Below are 12081 nucleotides of genomic sequence, written 5' to 3'. Positions count from 1 at the left end.
TAATGATAATAATACAGTAATGCATAATAACCTTTACATATAAAATATACAGGGTGTTTATAAATGAATATACCAACTTTTCATGCTTATTAAAAGAAAACAAAAGAAGCAGAACCTTGTGGTTCTTTGGAAATAAAAAATAATAGTAGAAGGTTTAAATTTGACATAGTTATAAGTGTTCATCTTTCAGAAATGCGAAGGACATCAAGGCAGTACGATCCTAAATGTCTGATTTATTTGAAGATTAGTGAAAAAGTATGAAGTAAGGACTAATGAAAAGTTTCGAAATGATGTAGATATTCGTATATTTTGAAATGGTTCATTTTTTTCCTGGGGCTACATCAAACAGGTGTTTGTTTCCCCTTTACAAACTTATGCTGATAAACTTAAGCTATGCATATCTGCAGGTTTTCAAAGTATATCAAAGATACTGAAGGAATATGGGACAAGTTATCGTATCATCTTAATATTGTTTGCATTGATGGATGAGCTTACAATGAGCATTCATAACTGTTTTGAATTTAAACTTTCAAATGTTATTGGTAATTTCTGAAAACCCGCAAGGTTATACTGCAAACCTGCTGTACCACAAGGTTAATAGTCCTGCAAAGTTTATATTTTCATTTATAAACATTATAATAACTTTGCTTTAAAAGGTAGGAAAGAAAAAACTAAACAGGTGAAAAAAACCGACAAAATGCATGAGTAAAAATTAAATTCTACTATAATGACTGTAGTGACCCTTTTTTTTATGTCTCTGTGAGTAAAACCATATCATCGGAAAACCCTGCAATTATACATAAAAGCAGTGCCATACACATTTTGCAGTAAATATGCATTTCACTATTATCTTCTACAGGCAAAACTTAGTTTATTACCTGCTGAGTTTGCTTTAAAGAATATATACATAGTATTATTCGTTTCATCGCTACTTTTCACTAAATAACGAAATGCAACTAAATTGGAACCACAGTTCCCTTTTCAAACGGATGTGTCTTATATTTATTCATTTCGAAATGCTAGAGGTACATGATTGGCGTTCTGAGACATTTCTTCATAAATTCGGCTTTCTTCAAAGATAAAAACAGAAATAATTTTATTTATGCTCATTTGAATAAATTTATAAAAATACTGTTACAAATTTACTAATTTACAAATTTATTCAGCAATTACTTTTATGCTACAGAAGGGTATTTTTATGTATAACTCTAACAGATGCTAAATAGATGCTGGGTCAATGAACACGTCTTGATGATAAATTTAGCCACCATTTGGTGATTTTAGCGACAAAAATGAAAAAAAAAAAAATGTTCAAGAATTTTGACGATATCGAAGTTAGGAGAGAAAATAAAATAGCTCTCTAGAAGCTTCTTTGTCCTGCTTTGGAAATTATAAATTGCCGAAAGACAGAGCTGTTGAATGGAACTATAATTAAGAATTGAATGAAATCTCACCGTTGAGTTTTCTAGGAGAGCTTCGTGTTTCTATAGCTGTTTATTACCAGTTTACTGTTTTGTGTACTGTTGTGATGCTTTATCTTTATTTTTGCTACTGTATGTTTGTGCTTTCATGTAGAATAAAGCATTAAAGAAGGGTAGTACTGTACTTATAATATGAGTTTAGTAAAGTATTATTCAACATTTGTTTACAAAATGCTTAAGTTAGTAATGGTAATAATCGGCCTGTCCCACAGAAAGTAAAAGATTCTAAATTTAAAATATAAACTGTTTGCATTTTCACCAAAGCTAGCAGTTACTGGGAAAACAAATCATTCAGAATTATAATCTTCGAATGAAATTGGTTTGCACCAGTCTTTCAGTTGCAGCCGCGAATAATTCTGCAGCTCAGAATTGCATGAAATTATTGGTTTTAGTGCCATTAAATGGCTCAGCACTAGAGCTCTTCCTCCCCTCGAAACAGGCCATAAAATAAAGTTTTTCTGGAGTATACTGTAGCGTTTCTGTTTCAAAAGTTGATTCAAATTCCTTTCGAGATAAATACGAAACGCTAATTCACTAACATTCTAACGACGCTCACATATTCGAACCACACTTTGGACACGGTCCAACGTTGCTGTTATCAGTGTGTCCCCCCCCTCTTTAATCTAGATATAACAGTTGGAAATTGCTCCAAATCTTTTTATTTCCTTTTTTAATATATAAAACGTCTTTTTATTCTAACAGAATGTACTCCAATAGTACTTTTGGGAAATGCTTTTCTTTTTTGTTAAATGAATATTCCATCTAGATTATCTGCAAGTCATTTTATGCTTCTAGGTCAATGGTAATTTAATTTTGTACTATTCTCTTATGTGTAAAGCTAATGGAAATGAAATTAGAAAAAGAGAAAATTTGATCTGTGAAAGGTATAATAAATATACTAAAATTTTTAACACACACACACACACACACACACACACACACACACACACACACACACACACACACACACACACACACACACGCTCGCGCGCACGCACACAAAAGATACAGAAAACCGCCTTCAACTGTGGTCGGCAACTAATTTGTTTGCCAATAATGCCCATTTAATTACATCTCAATTGAATTTCGAAAGGATTAAATATTTATGTTTAATAAATTTGTCGGAAATTTTAATCCTGATAGGCATTTAACCAGTGTTTTTAAAAACATCTTATGCTATTTTGCTCATTTTTTTAACATGAATTTTCCTATAATATTATCATAAAACATTTGACTTAAAATTATTGATGCCTTCTTCCCTTTTTTATTACTGAAGATAAATATACACTTATTTTCATTATTGAAATAGTTTGACAAATTTTAAGTCTAGCAACGTGTTAGATGAATTAAAACATATCGATACTAGGAATTAATTAACCACATTTAAATATCAACTGAAAATTTTTCATTCTGCAAATACAATGCAACGCCATTTATGTTTTTTAAGACTACAATCCATTAAAAGAAATAAAGGTGTTACTGTTTGAAATTTTCCGAATTTTTTCACTATAATTTTAATTCTGAGAAATGGAATGTTGTTTTCTGCATTGTCTTGAGAATATACCTTAAAAAACTTGCATCTAAAAATTTTCATTTCATTCCCTTGAACTTTACGTTTAAACGAGACTCGTACAACTGCACAATTTCTTTATAAGGATCCTGTAACTTACTTACAAATCGCTTTTTGTCTCTGTCTCTTTTTGTGTCAGCGATCCAATATTCTTTTATAAAAATGATTTATTTCTGCCTTTCTAGCCTATTCTTACATTTTGTTTATTTTAAAATTAACTTAGTTATTTTACTCGTCTTCTGCGGGTATTAAATTAGAACTTCACAGAAAGCAGGCCAACACGCGGACTGGAATGGAAGTAAGAAAAATGAGGAGATATCCCACAAAGTTCGGAAGTCACAATCACAAAAACGAACAAAACAAACAAAACGAACAAAATCATTATCACAAAAACGAACAACAATCGGGAATCAGAAAATTAATAGCCGATCAGAAGCAGCAAAAAAGTTGAGAATTGCCCTTTTTTATGCGTATGAGAACGGTCTTTGAAACGAGATTCTGATAACTGTACGCATAATCTATTTGTGAGTTACATAGTTTTTTAAAAAAAAATATTTTGAAGAATTCTGAAATTTTTTAATTAAAAATTTTACCGTTACTGAAATTTAAAAAACGAAATGTTAAGAGCATTTCTCTTATCATAGATATTGCATCGTTATATTTTGTTATACTTCTGTTTCATTTTAATTTAATATAGCACCAAGTAGACGAATTTATAAAGTTATAGCATTGCTATTTCGATTTTTTCCATATTTTGTAATTAATATACCAGTGGCATTTATTGCTATTTTTTTGGACCCTGCATAAATAATACGTATTTGTGTACATAGTTATATTACTAGAAAAAGAATATTGTTGAATTCTTGTACATACCATTATGTTTGTTTTAATTTAATTATAAATATTACTATTTTTGTTTTAATTTAATAATATATTATCATCTTTTTTAATTAAATCTAATACAGCAATAGTCGCAGATGATTTCTTAAAATTATAGAATATCTTTCTATATATTTTTATTACTTTTATTAAATTTAATTTTCCAGAATGGCAATAAAAATATAGTTCTTAAAAAAGATTAAAGAACAAACAAGCTGTTTGGAATAAAAAAATTAAGAAAGATGAATAACTGCATTACTCAGAAATCAAAGAAGTTATGACAGTTGCTTGTATTGATTATAGATAAATTTGTTAAAAAATAATGCAACTTTTATTTATTTATTTTTTTTCTTTTCAGAAGAAATTAATAAAAATTCCATAAAAATATATGGTAAATCTCTAATCGATTAATGAGCTACACTTTTTATGTATTATATGTGTTCACTAAAAACCCTTTTCTCATACATACGAATGCATGAAAAAAATTGAAGAGATAAAGGAACGAAAAAAAGCGGTAAAAGTCATCGAAATCATTTTTCCCGTAACTCCAAAAATCCGTTATTTATTTTCATTTTTACGACCGCGTGAAAAATCCCTCCCATTCCGGAAAACTGCCGGTTTTCATTCAGTTCGGGTTTTCCCCGTTGCCATGGCGACAGCTGGATGCGCCGGAAACACGTCATCAAGGCAGCGGCGGTCCGTGATTAGGATCGCGCGCGCATCGTAGAAGGAGAAAAGGTGGGGAGGAAGGAGCACTGGGGGTTGTGCGAGGGCGTCATGTAGTCGTATCTGCTGGACGGAGAAAGGGGTACAGGGAGCTGAGGTAGCGAAAGTGTGAGATTTAAAGCGAAAACGAGAGGCCAAAATTCCGTTTTCATCATGCATCGATATTTCTGGAGATAAATCCTTTGCTTCCACATGGAATGCACCATTTTTTTGCATGCCACATTTCGAATAAATGCTTATAGCAGGTATATATAGAGAGGCGGGGCACTGAGACTACTCTTCCATCGACTTATTACTATACATTAAAAGATACAGTATATTTTGGGCTTAAATTCGTAATATAATGAAAAGACTGAAATATGCATTTTAGACTCTTCTCTTCGATCTATGGTGTCAGAATATGATATGAATCTAAAATTTGATATTAATAATTAAAAACAGTATAATTTTTTATTATTTTTAATTATTATATTCACTTTCTCAGGGACAGGTAAAAACACAAGGGGAAAACCAGCGGTACTAGTTTCCTCAAAACTTTCTGACATAATTTGTAATAAACTTGTTATGCCAGAGAACGTCTTACATGTCATTGGCGTACAATAGTTACGAAATATTAACTTTTGGCGTGAATTTGGCATGTAGCATTTTTACTGAATCTATTGTGCCATTCTTGGAGAGTAATTTGGCGATTAAATCTTGGATGTGTTAATTGTATCCAAAAATCGAATTTGTGTTTTAGGAACGTTTTTCTCAACCGATTAAAACAAAGATTTGACACAACTCTACACTTTTAATCACAAATTTCCATACCAAATTTGATATATTTAAGACATTGCGTTTTTTAATCATCCCTTTTATTTGTTTCTGAAAGAATAGGACGACAGAAAGACAAACCGTCGTTGGATTTGGTCCACACTTTGGTAAGTGTGTACACTATAAATGTTAAACCTGTGTACCGAATTTTATTCTTTAATGATTGTTTTAAAATGATATAATTTTACCCATTGTTTGGCGCAGCATAGTCAACATCATGGCTCTTGCGCCATAAAACTTCAAACAATCCAATCCGAATTTTATTTGTCTAGCTCTCTTCTTTTTGTAATTACCATGCTAAATTATATTCGAACAACTGGACAGGCGATCTTCCTCTGAACAGATTTTACTCAAAATTCGACAGAAATATGCAGATTTGATGTAAAGACCGTATACCAAATTTAAACCGTCTAGCACAAATGAGTTTGAGTATGTTTTGAGATCTTAGAAGTCTGAAAAGTGTAGATTCGTCAAAATCTCAAGTTCGAATTTTTTGATTACTATACTTTCTCAGAAAAAGTAAAAAAAAAAAAAAAAAAAAAAAACAATATACTCTTGACAATTTATTTCAAAATTAAGTAAGGATTTGTAAAACTTGTGTGAAATTCATACATTCAAATTCATTCATTTTACCTATTACATTCTTAAGAATGGTGTTTCAAACACATAGATATACAGATGAACAGACAACCAATTCTTGTATAGAATTGCTCTAAATTTTGATATAAATCTACAGTTTTGGTGTAAGTACCAAATACAAAGTTTCTTTGTAATAGTTCTTTTCGATTTTTATTACTTTCCTGAATACGTAGTATTCTAGTGCTTTATTTATGAGTTTCTGGTAATTAGACTGTTTAAAGAAATGAAATAACAGCTGCACTCTTAAAGTTCAAATAATTCTTACATTAAATAATAATAATTTTTCGAATAATAAAATTTCGAATACTTCAAATGGCAACACTCTCTTTTTTTTTATTGGAATTCAATCTTCACCATAAAAACTATAAAAGTCAACGTAACGCACTTTCAGCAAGAGAAACTTTGGAACTAGACAGAGTCTAAAAAAACAATAGCAATCAATTATAATACAATAATTTTCTGTATGTATCAATGTAAATAAATGGAGGCTTCTTATATCTGAAAACTTATTTCATAAATACCCAGCAGGAGCTCTTTGTTGCTGATAATCTTAAAGTTTTTTCCATGTTATATAACTAAAACAATCTGTTTATTCGACTATTTTAATAAGTTGAGTTAATATAAAGAACAGATATTGATGTAAATAAAGAAAAGAACTAAAAATACCAGTTATTGCATCTTAGATGTCAATGGTATTATCTTCGTAATATAAGAAGTGCAATAAAAAATATTTTTTCATTTGATGAAAATAATAAATATCATATTAGAGGATATTTAAAAAATGTGCACTTTATGTGTAATTGATTGATACAGTCATCGATTTTGACTAAGCCAGTTACAATACCTCTTTTGACTAATTCAAAATCATTTTAGTTTTGATAGATTACATGTTTAACACTCAGCCAGGCAAAACTAAGGACAATAGTTGCAAAAATATCAATGGTCAAGTGAATATTAATGCATAATTGAGAACTTGAATATTGTTCCTATATCGATCATAAAGCTGAGTTGTAAATTACAATATTTTGAATGCTATCACTATGGGTTTTTTTTAGCTTTCGCATGATCTATTTACTCAATATTTGTGCAAGTGCATATCATTAGTTTTTATCAGTTTCTCAAATTTTTAAAAAGAGAGATCCTTAAACATCATGATACTATGATTAAATGAAAACTTTATCCTGTCTGTAGGACTAGAGATTGCAATGACCTTTAAGATTTCGTTGGATTCTTGCTCTGTCGACATTGGTTTGACTGTACAAGAGAGGTTTTTGAAATACTCCACAATCATTTCCTCCTCCATATTCATTAATATAATTACGGATTATCTAAATACAGCTAAATTGAAAATTTTTTTTAAAATTCTGAATTATGTATTTACTCAAACAATATCAATGTTTGTGTAAGTTCATGTTATTGATTTTATCAGGTTTAAAATTTTTCAACATTGCAATAATGTTTAAAGATATTTAAACATTATGAATTATGATTAAATGAATCTTTATCAACCCTATAGAACTACAGATTCCCTATCCTTTAATTTTTAGTTGATGAACATTAATTTGGCTGTATAAGGAAGGTTTTAGAGATTTTCCAGAATTATGGCCTCGTTTATATACTTTAATGTAACTACGAATCATCTAAGTAGAGCTGAACTCTATAATCTTTTTTAAACTTTTGAATTATGTATTTATTCAAATAATATCAACGTTTGAGCAAGTTCATGTCATTGATTTTATCAGATTTTCATTAAAAAAGAATATTGCATAGATCACTAAATGCTATCAGCCATTACTATGATTAAATAAAAGCATTATCATGCTTATAGGACTAGAGGTTCCCTATCATTTAAGTTTTAGTTAGTAGACATTAGTTTGGTTGTACTAGGAGGGTTTTAGAGATATTCCAGAATTATTGCCTCCTCCATGTGCATTAATATACCCACGAATTATCTAAGTACAGCGAAACTCTATCATTAACAGCTCTGTGTGCGTTTGTATCTCCCGATATCAAAGCAGTCTCTGCCAGCCGGCGCAATTAGATTCGAAGATACGAGACCCAGTCCAATCCTGTTGTTGCAGCGAACAGCTCTTGGGCAGGAAACCTAACATATTAATCCTCGTAACAACTGTCACCCGGGTCTGCCCTGAATGAAAAAGCAATGCTGTTTAAACCCATCCCAGCAAGATTTCGGTACCTAATCCGAGCCTATTTAATTCTGCAACGATCCGATTTCATCGGGGATGCGTCCGGCAGAGATAATTCGCGGAAATGGACTCTGATTGCGGCCGGGCAGTGCGTGATAACGGTCAACACCGCTGTAGAGGCACGCAATTCTGATAAGATGGACACGCAAGCCCCGTGCCAGTGCTTTGGTCAGAAAAGGGCAGCTATCCCTGGGCTGGTTAGATACTGTAAAATCTTCCAGGATCAAAGAGTGTTGAAGTCATCGTATTTCAATACAGTTTTTCATTGGATACTTACAAAATAAAGAATTATCATTTTTATTACTTTCTTGTATAAGAAGTATACAAAGACTAATAATTGTAATTCACGAAGTATTCGAAGCTTACAAGATTCTGAAAATTTTACATTTATTAGGTCTCCAGAAAAGATATCTTTGATATTAAAAAAGGAGTCTATGCTGAAAAGTCAATGTGTTACGAATATATATATATATATATATATATATATATATATATATATATATATATATATATATATATATATATATATATATATATATATATAATATTCTAAATGCATGAACAGTTTTCTTTATAAAATCGTTTGAATTTTGCTTTTAATCCAATTTCCAATTTTGCGGGAAGTTATTCTGCATTTTGTATTTGCATTTATATATGTTTTACTGATATTTTACATTTAAATGCTATTTTCTCCAATCTTTGATAGGATTTTCTTACGGGAAACTTCATAAATCAAAATTTAATGTATATTTTTGGTTCTAATTTGGTATAGTTATTTCTCAATATGGTCTGCAGTTCCTTGAATTAGAGATTAAATAATCTATTTGCCTAAAAATATTCCGTATTTGTTTAAATGGCTTACTACATAAAAAAAAAAAAAAAAAAAAAAAAAAAAAACGAAAAATTCATCTTACTTTACAGTCAGAGCTAATATAAATAATGGATAGAAATAATGCTTGTTTTTTTAATTCAGGAATTAAGTAATATTTTTATGAAGTTATCTGCAAAATTTTAATTAAGTCATTTGATAAACTTCTAAACTAAAAGATCTTCGTTTTGTACCACTTTTGCAAAAATGAATCTATTTTAGAACATCTTTCAGAAAATTCATCCCGAATGTAGTTATATACCTTTGGTGTTTCCGTGTACTCCATAACTATTGAAATTTGGTATGCTTTTTTTAAATCTTAAATTATGGATATAATTTATTTCTAGATGCGGAAACTCTGAGCACCTGCGCATCTTGATTTGTTTCAATAAATTAAATATTAAATAAAAAAAGGAAGGAGATGCTTACTATTTGTTTATATTTAAAAACGTTTTACAAGCTTCGAATTAAAAGAAAACAGTACGGATCAAAAAGAAAATGAATGTGAATATCAAAATAAATAAATAAATAAAGCTAAAAAGAAAACAAACCGAAGAAAATTCAATTCTTTCTTTGGGTTGCTACAGTAGCATAATCTAACAGATAATAGAGCAGTGGTATACAATAGAATAATACAACATGTAGTAAACTATAGTAGACCCTTCGGATAAGTATAAATTCATTTCAAAACGTCCATTTTAACATTACAATTTATATACAATTATGTCTTAATTAAACATGAAATTCTAAAAATAAACATTGCAAATTATGATTCATAATTGTTTTACCTATTAAATTAAGTTTGGAAAAGAAGCAAACGATATTTAAAAAAGCAATGAGAAACCTTCGAAGGAAAATATAACTATCGATACCAAGCCCATTCGATATTGATGAAGGATTGTATCGATAAATATTTAAAATTTCTGATTTAGAGCATATTATTTACCTAACAAATATATATATTTCTTCCCTGCATGTTAGAAATGTCGTATTTATGCAATATTATATAAAAAAATATTACTAGAAGACTTCCAATTACTTATTATTTAAGCTCTAAAAAATAACAATGTAAACAGTCGAAAGAGACAAACGATGAGGAGTTACAAATAAATAAATTATTAATTAATTTAAACATCTGTCTATATATACATATATAAAACGCTTATGCGGAAACAAAATAAAGTTGAAGTTGTTAATCGTCATTTGGCAACAGTTCACAAGTTCGAATTGTTTACATGCTTGCTGGTAGAAAATCAGAGACAATGCTGTTTCTTTAAAGTTGGATAGTACGAAAAGAAAAAGAGTTTATGTTGAACAGTTTCAGTTATGTATCGAAAAAGTCAAAAACAAGAAGTAAATGCAAATGAAGATATTGAATTGTTCATAAGGTAGTTTAGTCGGAATCGGCGAAATAGAGATATAAAGTGTTTGGTAAACGGAGCGAAGTTTCCGAACTTCAGGGGTTACTAGATTACTACATTATTTTCTATCATATTTTACTACTACTACATTAATTTCTATATTCTAAAGTACCGATAACCACTCAGAATATTCTATCATTTTTTTCAAGTATAATTTAAAATAATATGGTAAAATGATATAATATCTTAAAGTAATGTAATATTTTTGTCATAAAATGCAGTTAATCGAAGTTGATTGATATGACAAAATTAATCCTATTAATGCTTATTATCTTCGGCTATTATTAACATTATGATTAATAATTTGGATGAAATACGTCTTGCCAAAACAGGAACTAATAATTAAATTTAATACTGAATTTTAAACTTCTCAGAATTATATACTATTTTTGTTTTCTAACTTTTACGAATACATGTCTTTACTATCAGAAAATTTTAATTTTAGAAACTGATAATTTAGTTTTTAGTAATGGATGAAAAGTTAATGTTAGCAATTCATATAATTTGAAATAATTTGAATTTACTATTGGTAATTAATAAATTTATAATTTTTATCCCTAGCAGAAATGCATAACTATATGGCGATTTAGGGAGTGAGTAGGGGTATTTATTACCACTTAGTAATCGAAATGTAGTAAAAGATGCATGGTTTACAAATATATAAAGACAATAATTCATACAAAATAAATTGCTTTGAGTAAACAACGGATTAGTGCAAATGCAATCGAATATTTAATATTTCAGTTCAATCTCGTAAGAATATTTTGGCAGCATGCCATTTGTGCTCCATCGCATTATATCCAATCGGCAGAAAGTGCACTGTAGTACTTACTAATCGGACGATCTTTTATTCCAAAATAATCTTTTGCGTCGTAAACAAAACAAAACCCAAACAACACGCAGAATACGAAAACGCAACTGTGTTGAGCATTGTCTGCTAGAGATTGACGTTTCTCCTCCCACCTAGTTTTTTATTCTGTTTCAAGTGAGGAACAATGTTACAGCAACTTTCAGACAGACGATAAAAAAAACAAAAAATGTAAACAGGGTTGTATTATATACTTAGTATCTTTCTTTAAAACATTTAAGCTTGCAAAATGTAATACCCTGTTCTCAGGTAGGCAAAATCCTTGAAGTAGAAAAAAAAAATGGAATTTTGGATTTATGGCTGTGGCACAGATAAATGGTGTAGGGCAAAATTATTTTTTTTCAACAACATTCTCCTAGTCTGATTTGAATTTAAAATGGAACATGAATGCACTAAAAGCTTCATTAAACCGAAAGTAATGAAGGAATGATTCAGTAAGCAATTTATTTTCACAAACTGTCTTGTGTTTCAATTCTTCTTTCTCTCGAAAACTTTTAGAGAAATGAAGATCCCATTCTGTTTGTTGAACCTCTTTATCCTCCCCCTTATTACTGTGTGAATGGATAGCTGGTTATTAAGGGCATACAGCAAAACACATCTCGGAATGAA

At 29.8% G+C, this 12081-nt stretch overlaps 1 protein-coding gene across 4 annotated transcripts in view; it reads right to left on the bottom strand.

The window, feature by feature from the left end:
• Nucleotides 1-12081, bottom strand: part of LOC129981123 (RNA-binding protein Musashi homolog Rbp6-like) — a 247187-nt gene that overhangs the window by 159144 nt on the left and 75962 nt on the right. The gene's annotated exons all lie outside the window — the stretch shown is intronic.

The sequence above is a fragment of the Argiope bruennichi genome, chromosome 8, assembly GCF_947563725.1.
Source record: "Argiope bruennichi chromosome 8, qqArgBrue1.1, whole genome shotgun sequence".
Taxonomy (NCBI): Eukaryota; Metazoa; Arthropoda; class Arachnida; order Araneae; family Araneidae; genus Argiope; species Argiope bruennichi.
Note: the sequence above shows the minus strand (reverse complement) of the source record. Positions and strands in the feature narration are given on the sequence as shown.